Source organism: Vicia villosa, linkage group LG2 (assembly GCF_029867415.1).
Source record: "Vicia villosa cultivar HV-30 ecotype Madison, WI linkage group LG2, Vvil1.0, whole genome shotgun sequence".
Classification (NCBI taxonomy): Eukaryota; Viridiplantae; Streptophyta; class Magnoliopsida; order Fabales; family Fabaceae; genus Vicia; species Vicia villosa.
In genome coordinates, this window is record NC_081181.1 from 123,572,874 (window position 1) to 123,589,742 (window position 16,869).

At 33.3% G+C, this 16,869-nt stretch overlaps 1 pseudogene; it reads left to right on the plus strand.

The window, feature by feature from the left end:
• Nucleotides 1-11,333: 11,333 nt before the first annotated feature.
• LOC131646725 (probable serine/threonine-protein kinase PIX13) lies at nt 11,334-13,158 on the plus strand (annotated as a pseudogene).
• The last annotated feature ends 3,711 nt before the right edge of the window (nt 13,159-16,869 follow it).

A 16,869-nucleotide genomic window follows, 5' to 3' on the forward strand; every position in this document is an offset into this window, starting at 1 on the left:
CAACTCCATTACTTCTTCCCAATCAATTCACTCTGACATGCACCAAAAAATAGTTTTCCTTCTCCCAATATTTTTTATTATTGTCAAAACAAACAAAAAAATTATGCAGAAAAAATACATTGTTGATTAAAATATTTATTTATACGGGGAACAACTATACTATTGATTCAAATACTTTTATAAATAATATCATAACAAAATTATCTTTTATATATAGAAAAAATATTACTATTATAAATGGAAACAATTTTACTATTAATCTAAATATTGAATAACAAAAAAATTTATCGATCATTTTTTTCAAATATGTGAAAACATTAAGGAAAAAATTATTTTTTTCAAATATGTGAAAATATTAAGGGAAAAAAAAATACTATTGTTATAAACAGGAACAACTTTATTACTGATCTAACTTTAATACATGACAAAAAAATACTATTGTTATAAACAGGAACAACTTTACTACTGATCTAACTTTAATACATGACAAATAAAACCACTGATATAAACATGCACTGAGTCAATAAAATTTTGTAATTAGTCAATAAATTTTTAATAAAAAGAGTAACTTACTAATTCAACTTTAGTATGGGAAAAATGAAACCACTGATCCAAATATGTAGTGAGTCAATAATTTTTTTTTTAATATCGTAGAAATTATATGAAACAGAAAAAATGAAACAACTGATCCAAATATTGATATCCTTTACATCTTCTAAATAAATAAAAAGTAAATACTTTTTTTTATTTTATAATTTAATTTTTCTTTCATTTTATTTTTATTATATATTAAAAACAAATGCGCGTACCATACCAGCACCCGTGCGAATGCACGGGTATCCCGCTAGTTTCCTTAAAAAATGGAGAAGATTTGGACTCGAAATTATGAATGCCGAAACTTCTTCGTACTTGTGTTGCCAGCGATACATTTGTATACACATGTATGCGCGTGTGAATGGTACTTTTTTCCTTAAAAAGTAAATTATATTTACACTTTTCTAGAACTAAAAAATCCTTGTACTTTCGTGTAGTATCCTATTTTAAGAATTTAGAACCACTAGTGTGTTTTGATAGATCATTTTACTAAACTATTAATACACATTTCACAAATTACACTTATGCTATTATTTCAGATAAAAAAAATCATAACTTTCAATAATGCATTTGGATGAATAATTGGAATTTTTAATAAAAAATTTAGTACTTTAAACAATTCAAATACTTTAATTGAAATTCTTTTTTTTTTTTAATTTGAATATAGTATTAAAGTCATTTACTGTTAAATTTTTTGAATTACTTTTTTAAGGAATAATTTTAAATTTTATAAAAAAGGTTGAGAATGAATTTAATTCTTTTTAATAAAGGAAAATAGATGCAAAATTTAAAGGATAAATAATAACCAATTTAACACTTACTTTGTATATAATAGAAAAGAAATTTCAAATTTCTTCTCATTGATTTAACAATTTTTAATTATTTTATAGAAACAATGATTTTAGTCAAGTTATTTAATTTTTCAAAAAGAGATTTTTTACTATTAAAATTATTCATCCAAATACACTTTAAAAAGAAATTTAGAGTTCATTTGAACAAGAGAGAATTTAATGAGACACATTCAAACACATTTAAAATGTGCAAGTTTGTCCTTATATTTTTTAAAATTTCAAATTAACCCACTCATTATTTTAAAAAAAATTACAAATTAATGTTTAATAATATTTAAATTTTACAAACCTATCATTTTAAATTTTTAAAAAAATTTATAAACTAGTCCATACTTTTCTAATTTTAAATTTAATCTAAAAATTTTAATTTTAAACTAAAAAATTTAACAAAATAAAATGAAATAAATTTTTATTAAATTATTTGATTTGTTTAAACCTTTGAAAATTAAATACTAAAAACGAGTTACGAGTATAAAAGTTGGATTTATATAAAGGAGGCATTGCTTTCAAGTTAGATTTAGATAATAAAGTTTGATAATGTCAAATGAGAGTCTTTTAGAGGCTACTTGGTGGACTATGAATTTATTTTAGGTGAATTCTTATCTATCCAACACAAAAAATTAGGTAGAGTTACCTTTAGTGTAAAATGTTTTAGAAACAATAAAAAAATATACTATTTAATAAATAATTAAATTAAATTAAATGATGCAACGATTGGTGGAAGGTACCATACCCAACCTTTTGTGATGGGTAGAGAAGTTGTCCCCTTTATTTTAATTACCATCCAGCTCATTATGCATTGTGTTACCTTCTCGTCTCGGTCTATTTGTGGAACAAAATTAGGCTACATTCCTTCAAGCCGTTTCATGGGCTTTGTTAGAGCTGTCAACTGCCTTAAAAGAAGTTTGAATATAAGAGAAACTACTAGAATACGAGGAAATAATGTTGATTATATTAATGTATAATATTTAAAAGAGAAATATTGAATATAATAGAAACAAAATTTAGTAAAGTATGAAAAATCAATGTTTTATTTTGGAGTAACACAATATAAAAACTAATATAAATTTTTGAAATTTATAGTTGTGCGGGTCTTATGGGCTACCCATGGCCCATATGGGCTAGCCCTAATGGGCTGCGGGCTTTTTAAAGCTGGGCTAAAAAAGCCCTTAAAATATGGGCTCTCATTTGAAGGCCCAAGCCCTGTGATTTTTTGGGCCGGGCGGGCCGGCCCATATGGGCTAGCCCATTTTGACAGCTCTAGGCTTTGTCAAGGACTCAAGGTGATACGTTTTTACTTTACATCTTCCTCATTTTCATAAAGAAGCTCTTCATAGCTGTCATTAATGTTGTTCGTAGTGACTCGTGGAAATCCAAATTCATAGCTGTCATTAATGGTGAGTAATATAGAGAGGGACATAATAAGATAATTAGAGAGAATTAGGGTGGAAATATGGTGTTATGACATTAATGATTCAACATGGATATTTAAACCATCTTACAAAACAATCTACTTAACTAACTAATGAGAAAAACAAATTTCTTAGACCTGTAACCGATTATACATTTGGTGTAATCAGTTATGGTAAATCTTTGTCTTAAGAAAACTGAAAAACTTGAGGGGGTGTATCCGGTTACATATTCGGTGTGGCGAGTTATGTTAAATCACTGCCTTATATTGAATGCTCAAAAAGGAGGTGTAACCGGTAACACATTTGTTGTAACCGCTTACACCAATATTTTAAAAACCAAACCGACGAAAGAACCGTTAAAACATGCGGGTCATGGTTCAATCGGTTCAACCGTGGTAAACTAAATAAATAAATAAATATATTATTAAATATCCTAATAAAATTAAGGGTTAATACCTATTTCCCCCACTGCCATATAGGCGTCATTTGAAAAACCCCCTGCAAAAAAAAAAGTTGCAAGAATTTCCCTAACATTTGAAGATTCTCTCATTTTTTACCTTCATCCCATCCAGTCAGCAAAAAAGCTGACGTGGCTTGTATTTTTTTATTTTTTTTATTTTTTTCGTTGACTGGATAGCCCATGTGGCTTTTTTTATATTATTTATTTATTATTTTTATTGCCAAGTAAGCATTTTTTATTATATAAATTTTGGTGGGAGTTGAACCCACACCATCAGTTTCCCAACACAAGGGCTGAAACTAGGGGTGGCAAAACGGGCCGTGGACCGCCGGGCCGGCCCGCCACCCGCCAAAAAATGGCGGGTTGGGTTGGGATTTTATGCCCGCCGCTCGCCAAAGCTCGCCCCGCAAAAACCCGCCGCCCGCCATACCCGCCCCGCCAAAGCCCGCCGCCCGCCAAAACCCGCCTCTCCTCCAAAATTCACTCTTTTTTTAGTTAATTCTAGTAATTTTAATTCTTGATCGTTTATTTTATACATTTATTTATAAATATATGTAATATTTTTTTAAGTAAATTTGTTAAAAAGTTGCTTTTATAAAAAATTGTTTTAAAAAATAAGTGAAAAGTTTAATTAAAAGGTAAAAAAAGCCTATTAATCTATTAAAAAAATATAAATAAAAATAGGCGGGTAAGCCCGCCGCCCGCCAACCCGCCATCTTGGCGGGGCGAGCATGACTTTTATGCCCATTTTACTTGGCGGGCATGCTCACCCCGCTCGTTTTTTGGCGGGCATAAGGCGGGGCGGGTGGCGGGCGGGGCGGGCGGTCCGTTTTGCCACCCCTAGCTGAAACCACTAGGCCACATGATACCATTTGTACTATTCATGCTTGGAATAACTTATATAATATGTGATACCATTTGATTACTTGTATTAACATTTTATTACTTGATTTCAATTATCTTTTTACTATTACTTTATTTTTTAATTATTTTATTTAATTTAATACGTTTTAATTGTGTTTGTTTAATAAGTTTATATATTAGATAAAAAATATTTAAATACATTTTTATTTAATAATTAAAACGTATGTTTTTATTTAATATTTAAATACATTTTATTTAATTTAATACATTTTAATTGTATTTGTTTAATAAGTTTAAATATTAAATAAAAAATATTTTAATACATTTTTATTTAATAATTAAAACACATGTTTTTATTTAATATTTAAATACATTTTATTTAATTTAATACGTTTTAATTGTATTTGTTTAATTACTTTAAATATTAAATAAAAAATATTTTAATACATTTTTATTTTATAATTAAAACGCATGTTTTTATTTAATATTTAAATATATTTTATTTAATTTAATACGTTTTAATTATTTATTTACATATTTAAACGAATACAATTTAAAACTATAATTAAAAAAAATATTTTTGTAAATATTCAAATCAAATAATAAATATTAAAAAAAATAAATTTTTGTAAACTAAATCATTATAAACTAAAAATATTTTTATTTGGTTCAGTTAGTATAAACTAAAATAATTATATTTAATTATATTAATTAATTTAAAACTAGTTTAATTAATCTAGTTAAATTAAAACTAGTTAAAATTATTTAAATTAAAAATAAATTAATTTAGTTTATAATAATTTAATTTAGTTTATAATAATTTAATTTAGTTTCTATTTTATAATTTATTTAACTTTAACAGTAAAATAAATATTAATTACTATTTTATAATTTAACTAATATTAATTAATAACGTTAACTATTAACTAATAATTATTAATTTAAATATTAACTATTAACTAATATATTACTTTATATGTACATTATTTTTAAATAGTAATTTAAATTAAAACAAATCAATTTAGTTTATAATGATTTAATTTATAATGATTTAGTGAGAATTAATATAATTAATGATTTAGTTTATAAATTAATTAATATAATTAAATATAATTATTTTAGTTTATACTAACTGAACCAAATAAAAATATTTTTAGTTTATAATGATTTAGTTTATATTAACTGGTTCAGTATCTAATAAGTATTACCAAAGGCACCAATAAGTTAACCAAAAGCGTGCAGCCTAGTGGTTATACTGATTTTGTGTAAGCTTTGGGTCTTGGGTTCAAGTCCCATTGAGACCATCTTTTTAAGCTTTAATATTTACCCTTTTAACAACCTAATAATAAAATAATAATGAAAATTGCCACGTGGAATTAAAATAAATAAATAAAATAAAAATGCCACATACTCCGACCACGTCATTAAAAATAATAATAAATAATAAATAAAAATAAATTGCCACGTCAATATTTCTGGTGATTGGATTCCTCAAGGGGGTAAAATAGGAGAATCTTCGTATGTTAGGGGACGAATTGCAACTTTTTTTTTCGCAGGGGGTTTTTCAAATAGACCCTATATGGCAGGGGGCAAAATAGGTATTAACCCTAAAATTAATTTATATCATAATTTTTGTAAAATAAAATTCTCAAATAAATACGATACTAATAAACAAGCTTACAAAATAAGAAGAATACAATGTAAGATCCAATAACAAATTATAAAATTAGTTAAGGACCAATATGTATATATTTATCTTAATTGCTTAACTCAAAGCCATAAGTTCTTCATCAGTATAATTTTTCACATCTCTTTGAAGACCAATATAAGTTATCCCTTGTCCACAAACATTACATTATTTCTTCTCTTTCTATTACATTTACATTGTCTTTTGTCTTTCAATTTTATTCTTTATTTTCCATCTATACAATTTTAAATTTTTGCTATAATTAATATTTTAGATTTAAACAAAGAAATAAAATAAAGTAAAACATAAAAAATTATCTTTGATTTTTTTAACCGTCTGGTTCATCAAAATCGGTTAGGATTTTACGATTATTTTGGTTTTTTGCGCTTGAAGCAATTTTATCCCAATTTTATAGACCTAACCGTTTATTGGTCCAAACCGAACCGGATTAGAGAACGATTCAAGGTTGAACCAGTTCAACCGGCCGGGTCAATCCGGTTTTTAAAACATTGGGTTACACTGACTTGAATTACACTATTTTCTTAACATGCCATCTTAATTCAAGTCCTCCAAGTCTTCCATACTCATGTGCTTTTTCAACTTTGAACACTTCAAATGTTACACCTTTGGTTAGTGAATCGATCACTTAGTCTTCACTTTTGCAACCCAACTTCAATTTTCCTTCACTTTCAAGCTCTCTCATGTAGTGAAATCTCATCTCTATATGCTTGTTTCACCCATATTCAATGGAATTCTTCGCAAGGTCTATAGCGGAAATGTTGTCTATCATCAAAGTTACAGCTTCATACTCTTCATTGCACAACTCCTTCATCAAATTTATCAACCATACAGCTTGACACACGCACACATATAGACACTACAATGTACTCGGCCTTGCATGAAGAGAGCGCCACAATTGGTTCCTTCTTATAACACCAAAAGATTGGTGATTCTCCATACTTAAAGATGTATCCAGCAGTGGATTTTTTATCATCTTTATCTCCACGCCAGTTTGATTTAGTATAACCAAGAAATTTGCAACTTCTACCTTCATCCGTTGTGAGAAATAGATTTCAGCAGCCAATTGCACCTTTGATGTATCTCAAAATTCTCTTGACTACTGCCAAGTGTGATGCCTTTCGCTTCCCCTTAAATCTACACACCATGTCAGCACTAAATGCCAAGTCCGACCTCGTATTTCACAAATTCCACAATGATCCAATAAGCCTTTTATACTGCATTGGATTAATATCTTTCTCGTCTTCATTCATGTATTTTATCTTTGCTCTTTGGTTTTGGACATTCTAGAAGAAAGAGACAAAGAAGCACATAACAGAAGAAGAAAGAGACATATATATATATATATATATATATATATATATATATATATATATATATATATATATATATATATATCATGTTAATAATGAATTGAATTTATTAGAAATAACTAATTGAGACAACAGGGTAGATAAACATTTGACGAAAACTCTGACGTGGATGGTATCTGGGGTCCTTGGTCGTTGCCTTTTCTTGTATTTTTGGGTTCAACCCTTCGTGCTCCAAACTGCCTCTTTTGGTTGGACGATGTTCGGGGTGCCTTGACTTGCATTTACCTGCCGATGTGTGTCAGATAGTTTGCTTTAATGACGTAGCATGACCCTAGATCTAGATCTTAAATTCCTACTTTTACTTTTTTGCAGGTTTTGAAGCAGAAACAGTGGTTGATCGAGGAAATCAGAAATCTTGACATTGGGATTTTGAAGTGGAAAAAGTAGTTATTCGACTGCAACAAATCTCTGATTTCTCTTCTTAGTGCTCTCGATTATGATATTAGAGGAATCTAGGAACAATGAAACTAAAAGGTAGTCCTGGATTCTGTAAGAATGTAGAAATCACAAGGCAATTTTCTCTTGATTCGGTAACATATGAAGGTTGTGAGCAGGTAAATATGAGATTTAGATATGAATCGTGAAATTCTAGATCTAGAGTTTCAGTGTTTGTTCAACGGTATTTGCGAAGCAGGCGTGATTTACGTGGAAAACCCAGGAATCAAAAGTCGATTCCCACTGACAGTGCCACTATTTTGTTTGGGAACCGGAAATGGATTCTCTAGCTTCACGAAGGAACTAGAAATGAAGAGAGTTTAATAACTGTTGACCTTGAACGGTGGCTCTGATCTCTTTTACGGTGGCGCAAGGTGGACATACATGGTTAGCACTTCAATGCCCAAGTCAGTTCTAGATTCAAGATGAGTATAATAAATTGGATATAAGAGATTCTGTCCATTTCTGTTCACATGTGAACTATTTTTTATATCGAAGAAAATGAGATACCAAGTACCAATAATATATGGTTATCAAATATTGGTCTTAATCTCAAAAAATTGTTTTCAACAGATATAGAAGATTCAAGAACTGGTATCAAAAACCTCATTCAATACTTGACATCAAGGATAAATTTTTTTTGATATATTTTAGCAAAGGATTCTTGAAGCCTCGGCTATAAAGGTGGCCTTCAGTAAGTTAGTACAAATTAGAATTTCTTTGAACTGTTTTTCTTATTTTATGTATCATGATTATTCTTCTAGAGTAGTATTTAGCAATAGGTATCATTCAACCGTGTGATTGCTCTCTTTATGACTTTTTCTCAACAATGTTCACATTGCAGTTTTATACTTGGGTTTAACAGTGTCTTGTGGGTTACAATTTTATTTCAATCTCGTGCCTTGGATCTTACTAGTTTGGATAAGAGACGCTCATTAGAATTTTATACCCTCGATATGAAGGGTTTCTGCCTTGCGGAATTTGGCCATGGTAGTTTTTAGTATCGTCAAATACTGCTCCATAACTACTTCCTTTGCTTGGTAATCCCCTCGTATCTGTGATAAGACCATCTTCGACTTGATCACTACCTTCTTAGCTTCCATATTGAGTGTTATATGTAGTCCAATCGAGAATGTGATCACTCTTTAAAAGAAGTTTGGCTCAACTGCCTTTCCCATTGGAAGAGCCATTCACGAATAACGTCCACTTCAAAAGTGTTTTTTTGCTTCCTCGAATGGTGGTTTCCGCAATGAAGTCATCCAAAGTTTGTGATTTAAGTGCTTTTATGCGGTTCCTAATAGATATCAAAACCATAAATCTCTAAGAACCATTTTTGTCATCCTTCCCGTTAAGCCAAGTTTGAAGTATTTGTCTAGCGAGGTATTATGTCCTTACTATAATGAAATGTGCTAAGAAATAGTATCTCAGCTCCTTATCGCGACTACAAGGGCCAGAGCAATTTTCTCCACCTTGTAGTAAAATAATATAATCCTTTCATGATGAAATACACTAGATCCTAGGAGATCTCGTCTTCCTGTACCGGGATGGCCCCCATGACCTCAAACGATATGGACAAATAGATTAACAATGTCTTGATGTACTCAAGACAAACTAGAATAGGTCATTACGATAATATCTCTTTGATCATGTTAAAGACACTTTCATGCTTTAGTGTCCATTCAAATGTGGTTTCCTTTCTTAACAATTTATAAAATTGTAAAGCATAATAGGCAGATCTAGAGATAAATCATGAAAGAGCTATAACATGTCGTTTAGTCACTGAATTTCTTTCTTGGTTTTTGGGGTCATCATATTAACCACTGGGTGACATTTTTCCAAGAAGACTTTGATTCCTCTCTTTGTGAAGTTGTATCCCAAAAATTCGCATGTCCTGACTCTAAAGGTGCATTTTTTGGGCATAAACAAATGTTGTATTTCCTAACTTTATCAAATACGAGAGACTGTGTGTTCGTCTCCCTCCTTTGATTTAAAAATCATGTAATCTTTGTAAACTTCCAACATGTCTCCTATTTTGTTCTTGAAAACCTTGTTCACCATCCTATGGTACATCACTCCTCTGTTCTTGATACCTAAAAGCATGACTTTGTACCAAAATTTCCTCGCATTTGTCATGAATTTTGTTTGGTTGGAGTTGTGGGATTCATTGGTATTTTGTTGTGGCTTCAATATGCACCCGTGAACTATAAAAGTTTGAACCCTAAAGAGTTATGTGCTAGTTTGCCTATGTTTGGCAGTGAGTATAAATCCTTTGGGAAGTCTCAATTTTTATCAGACTAGTCAACGCACATGTGCCACTCATTGTTTGATTTTTGCACTAGCAGAATGTTGGATAATTATGTCGTGTATTTACCTCAATTATAAATCTGACCCCTTATGAGCTCTTCGACGACCCTTCTTCCTACTTTGGCCTTTTCGAGTGATTTCTTCCTAAGACGTTGAACCATATATTATACAATCCTCTATGGGGCTAATGAGTGGCTAGTCACCTCAGGGATAAGCCTTGGAATTTCTTTCGTTGACTAAGTGAATAAATAATTATTTTCGTGTAGGCATAATGTGAGTTTATCTTGTACAAGCTTGGGAAACGCTTCCCCAACTTCGATGACTTTTGACAAATCATTTGTGATGGGGATTTCAAAGAATTTTTCGACTGGCTCTAGCCTCTCTATATTCCTTCTTGTTTCCAACTGTATGACTTCTTCGTCCCCCTCCCGTTCTTGCCGGAAGATTGTTCTTCTACCTCGCGCATCTAGGTCAACCATCCTTCTAGGGTTTTCTCCGCAAATTACTTCCTTCGATAATTGTTTCTTTTCCAACAGAGCTAAAAAACATGTATGGGACAAGTCTAAATCTGATTCAAGCACAATGATCCTACTTCGCAGTTATATATAATTTCACCTTCACGTGTATTGTTGATAATACTACACACATGGCCACCATGGCCGGATTTTTAAGGATGCAATACCAAACCGATCATCACCTAATGACCGGAAATCTCACTATGACAATTCTTCTTCCCTCTTCATCCCTAAACACCACATGGAGTTTTATGTATGCCAAGCTGTTGTGCCCGTGCCATCGAAACCTTGGAGGTTTCCTCCGCGTCATGGTTGCACTATTGATTTAAGATCCAACTTAGTGTACATTTTTGCATACATTTAAATCACATGAGCTCCCTTAGTCCATAATATGCGTGGAAATTCTTATACCATCGTTGCTTTTATCAATGTGAGTATGTGGAGGTTTGGTATTTCGTTCCCTAACTTGTTATCATAGTTATCATAAACACAGACAAAAATATATTGAATTAAAAATAAAACAAGTAGTATTAAATATGTATACAATTGGAAGAAAACAAATACATACAAAATTGAAAAGAAAAAAATAAAAGTAGTTTATTTTACAATTATGTCACCTCAGTGTGGAACACGGAAAGAGCGAGTGCTTTTTAACCTCAAAATTTCTTTTAATGATTAGTGTGTAATGACGGAAAAAATTGCACTTGTGGGTAAGAGTTTTGACTTTTGATAATGGCTAGAAAACGCCAAAATGGTTAGCTTTAGCTTTTGCTTTTGCTTTTGCTATAATTGAGTTGTGTTTCGCACTCTGATAAACGCGAAATCAACACGTTAACGAGCAACCTTAAACATAAATACCGGTCAACTTCAAACATCAAACGACACTCACACTTGTTTCCTATTTTCCATTGTTCTTCATCCAACATGGGTGTCTGTGTCGCTTCACTCTCTCGCCTACAACCACCCTCTTCCCTCAACATCCTTTCCACTTCAGGAAGTAATAATGAGAGTACTAACAAAGATTCACCAGCATGTAACAAGAGTAAAGTTTGTGAAATGGAAGGTAGTGAGATAAGTGAGCCAGACTTGAAGGTGTTTAGTTATGGAGATTTGAAAATTGCAACAAAGAGTTTCAAGTCAGATGCTTTGCTTGGGGAAGGTGGTTTTGGTAAAGTGTATAAAGGTTGGTTAAATGCTGAAACACTCGCTCCTGCTAAAGCTGGTTCTGGAATGATGGTGGCTATCAAGAAAATGAAAGCTGATCGTTTGCAAGGTGTTCAAGAATGGCAGGTTAGTTCATTTTCATTGAGGACTCTTTGCTCTATTAGTATTCGGATATCTGACTATATAATTTCTTGTGTTTTTGCATGATAATGCAGTCAGAAATAGACTTTTTAGGAAGGATTTCTCATCCCAACTTGGTCAAGCTACTTGGTTATTGTAGTGAGAATGATGAACTTCTTCTTGTGTATGAGTTTATGCCAAGGGGAAGCTTGGAAAGCCATCTATTTAAAAGTATGAACTTTGAAACAATTAATGTTAATAATAAGCATAAAATTCTTGGCTATGGATCTGTGTTTAAACTCAATTTTTTTTTTGTGTTTTGTTAGAAAATACTAATAGAGAGACACTTTCTTGGAAAACTCGACTCGAAATAGCTATTGATGCTGCTAGAGGTTTGGCTTTCTTGCACTCTTCAGAAAAGCAAGTTATATAGAGAGATTTCAAGGCTTCTAATATACTTCTTGATGGGGTTAGTCACTTTTTGCAGATCAGATGCATTAATTATTCAATGAAATTAAAAAGTGAAATTTGTTTATAATATAGGACGGAGTAGTGTGTATATTGATAATCAAATATTTGTGTTTTACAGAATTACCATGCAAAGATTTCAGATTTTGGATTGGCTAAATTCGGGCCATCAGAGGGAGATACGCATGTGACTACTAGGATCATGGGCACATTTGGCTATGTTGCTCCGGAATACATTGCATCAGGTCATTTGTACGTGAAGAGTGATGTTTATGGATTTGGTGTAGTGCTACTTGAGATGCTGACAGGTTTGCAAGTACTTGATACAGAAAGGCCTAACGGGAAACATAATCTGGTTGAATGGATTAAGCCTTCTCTAACAGATGAAAGAATGTTGAAAAGTAGCATAATGGATAGTAGGTTAGAGGGCCAATATTCATCAAAGGCGGCATTTGAAACGGCTAAGCTTATTCTTAAATGTCTTGAATCTGACCCTAAGAAACGTCCTTCTATGAATGATGTTTTGGAGAAATTGGAAGGGATAAAATATATTAAGGATAGAAGGAAGATATCCAAGAAGCATTGCACTAAGTCTGAATTAAGAAAAGATAATTTGTCTATTTAAAGATGGAGGGTGAATATTTGATTCAGTGAATAGGTTTTTACGAGTCACTTTGTAATCATTTATAAATTCTTTTATTTTTCTTTGTTTGAGTTTAGTCCCAATGTTTTAAAGTGGGAAAGTGTTATAAGTAATTTTCATTCCTTTGTAAAAAACAAAACGCAATAAATTCATTGTACTTCAAACTTTTCTATCCACGTTCGTTATCAACATGTCATGAGGACCAAATCTTCCAATTCTTCAGTTTTTTCATCGTGGACACAATCCACCTTGATATGTTCTTCAACTTCAGCTTTTATAAAGAGAAGTATGAGATGATTGTTCATTTTTTGTGTTGGTATATGCTAAACTCCTTGGGCGTCAAGTACCAAAACATATGCATATTCAAAAGGTAATATTATCATCATATCACATATGTCTTGGATATCATCATTAAGTTCATATTCAAACTTGTTAGTGATTATTTCGTCCTCGTCATATTCGTAAGCTATCAAATTTACATCAGTATGCATTGTTATTGTTCATACCGTCTTCACCCATCAGTATGCATTATTTCGTCCTCGTCATATTCGTAAGCTATCAAATTGTTAGTGTTATTTTGTTGCATTATATTCCTATCACCTTACTGCTTGATTGTCATATTTATTGGCTTTACGTGCTTAGGAGTGAAAATAGGCTGAGTCGAGTTAGGTTTTGTCAATATTGAATTTAGTCTGTTAAAAATTTCAAAGCTTAAGTCTGGTATGTGACCTATCATAAACTTATTTTTATACCTGAATCTAGCATTTTTGAAGGTTTGACAGGCTTATTAGCATTGAATCCTAAGAGGGATCCTTGCGCTAGATCTCACAAGAGAGATCCTTGACGCACATGGAAACGATCAAAACACTTCATCCACGAGAAGAGATCCTTGTCCCCTTTAGACGTGATCAAAATGATGGATCCTAAAGAGGAATCCTTGTCGCCCCTAGATGCGATCAAGAACTGAATCCCTATATGGAATCTTTATTGTTTAAGAAAAGCAGTAAATATATGCTTTGCCTCGAGAGAGGATGGTGTTAACTAATAGTCTCAAATAAGGGACAACACGATCATACAGAAATGGCTATGTAAAACATAAAACTAACGATGATGGCGATTAACATAAAAGACTTTCAAGGTGTGCCGCAGTCTTAGTGTTTACAAAAAGCCCCTGCAGGGGCAAAGAAATACAACAAAGGCCATTATGGGCCAATAAAACCACAAATAACACAAACCATTAACCGTCCTCCTGAGTTTCCCCCTTTGTGATGTCATCCTCCAGTTGGGAAGCTTCCGATCCACCTCCTTTTAGTGCCACACAACCATCCCGGGCGTCCTTGGATGGAGAAGAACCTTTGAGCTCCAAGGGTGACACCAGCCCATCATCCACAAGATGACCATCACATAAAAATTTAAGGAGGTCAAAGTTGCTCAGGTCCAGCTCTGTATATAAGAAGGAAATTTGATATTTTGCTCGCTCAAAGTAGACACCAGAGATTAACACCAGTTCATCATTGAGATTTGAAACCTCCTCCTCCAATTCCTTTTTGAAACGAAAGGCGTCTTCTAGAGATTTTCTCAAAGATTTATCCTTAGAGGATATCACTATAGCCTTGACCTCCGTAGTCGCCTAACTTCTTATCCCAAGTGTCCTTGTCCTTCTGCAAAGCCTCCGGCAACCTCTGGCTTTCGGTACAACCATCCTCATATATCTTGAGCTTTGCCTTAATCTCTCTTTCGGCCTGGTTTCGCCTCTCCTGCTCGACATCTTCCAACATCAATGCCCTTATGAGAAGGTTATCCTTCATGCCAATAAGTGCGGGAGGCGTCTTAGATTGAAAAGCCTTGTAATAGGAAGGGAACCTCTCAAAAAGGGGAGATGTGAACCTAGACACTAAATAGCAACAAATCCAATGTCACACCACAAAATAGGGGTGGTGGAGCCTCGCTTTAGGAAGGCCTATGAGTGCTCACCTCTACTGCAGCTTGTGAGACGTTACCGTCTCCGGCAGTTTATGAATAACCCTCTCCTGGCTTATGGGCCTTCACATTGGGCGATTCAAGAGATTGTCCCTCCCCTTTCCTCTTACTTCCTTTAGAAACAAAACCACATGGATGACTCTAGGGACTATTAGTCTGCCCAAGAGCGGCTTGGATATTTTCCCACCTGTTTCTTCGTTCCTCTAGAGTAATTGTCGCCATCTGATCTACAAAATAATAAAGGAAGGTCGTGTGCACTATTTGGATATACCCATGAAAGGCTTAGATTAATCAAAACTTACCAAGGTAATCAGCGATCTAGTCATCGCATTTTAGCCACAGATCAATTATTAAGTGTGAATCCATGACCATAAATTTCCCCATGAGGCGAACTATCCTCGCCTCTCTAGGGGTAAGATATTTCTTGTCCTATCCTGCAATCTCCACAGGCTAACCCGTCCAGGATAAGGTAGAGAGGAGGCGACATCATCCCATAGCTCTATGAGAGAGTCCTCTCACCCTCTCACTCAGGCAAATATGTCTTTCCAATTCTTATAGTGGTTGGAGTGAGGCCTAAACGGGCCCTTCCCACTATACTGCCTAAGGACACCCGTCCTCCTATTAAAGGTTCGATAGCATAAAATGAGAAAAATATACCTACAGTAGAAGAAATCTCAAAGACTTCACATATCATCTCAAAGGCCCTAATAAAACTGCAACTATTAGGAAGCAGCTGGGGAGGTGCAATATTGAGGACCTTCGGGACCTCCACAACAAAAGGGGAAAAGGGGAGAAAAATCCACATATCCTTGATAAAGGAGGAGAGAGAAGTAGGAATAAGGGATGAAGGATTACAAGAGACGCACATGATAACCCTCTCTGATGGTGAACAAGCCTCTAGGATAACCATCATCTCATCTTCTGAGGAAGAAATCTCCACTTCTATTTGGAAGGAGAGCATTTGTTCATCATAAATATAGTAAGGCTCAATATCCTCGGCGTCTTTAGGCACGAAGAAAGGGGAATCCATTATATTTTTGTTCTTGGGAAAATAGAAGAACAAAAACAAATCATCATCACAGTCACATTCGTCAAAGGGATGGCTATAATTCTCAAATCCCACTGTTTTATAGCTAACCTAAACCCTATTTCAAACCCTTCCTTATAATTCCTACACAGAATACTACAAAAGAACGGAAAAGAAAAATACATACTTGAGAGGGTTGAAAACGAGGAATCATGAGCTTGTAAGAAAGTTGGGCAGATTGTGGAAGAACTTGCAGAAGTCATGAGAACAAAATAGAGCAAGAAAATACAAGAACAAGCTTTTATAAGGGAGTAAAAACCACAAGGAGCCTTTTAGGCTCCCTATGAATTTCGAAACACTCAGTATGCTTCTAGCGTGTGGCACTAATGTCTAGTGTCTCGAAAGATAGGCCATCACTGCTTACAAAAAAATAGAAGCAAGCATGATCTTCTGAATTATTGATGTTTGAAATCCCCAACTGACATCCTAGTTAATCATGATACATCTCTTAGGTGGTGGTGACTCACCTCTAAATAAGAGGCTTACCCTAATATAAAAAGGACTCGTCTCCCATTCAATAGGTCGCCTTCAGTTGAGAGACTCGTTATAAGCTAAGGGATTAGCCTTTCATTCAAAAGGTTGCCTTCAACAGAGGGACCGCCTCTCCTTCAAAAGGGTCATGCCCCAAAATAAGAGACATGTCACCCATCAAAAGACTTGTCCCAGACCACGGGACAAAATCTAATAGAAGCCTTAAAACACATTGCACGTTTACAAACCCTCGTTCCTGAGGACTGTGTAGTGTTATATTTATGAGAGTCTCAAATAATGGCGGCGTCAGATTCCTTGCCTAGTAAGGCGTCAATTTGGCGCTATCTTTATGGAGTATGTGATCTTGCCTTTAGGACAAATGGCTTGTATAATATTGTTATCTCTCCACTAGTCATATAATAA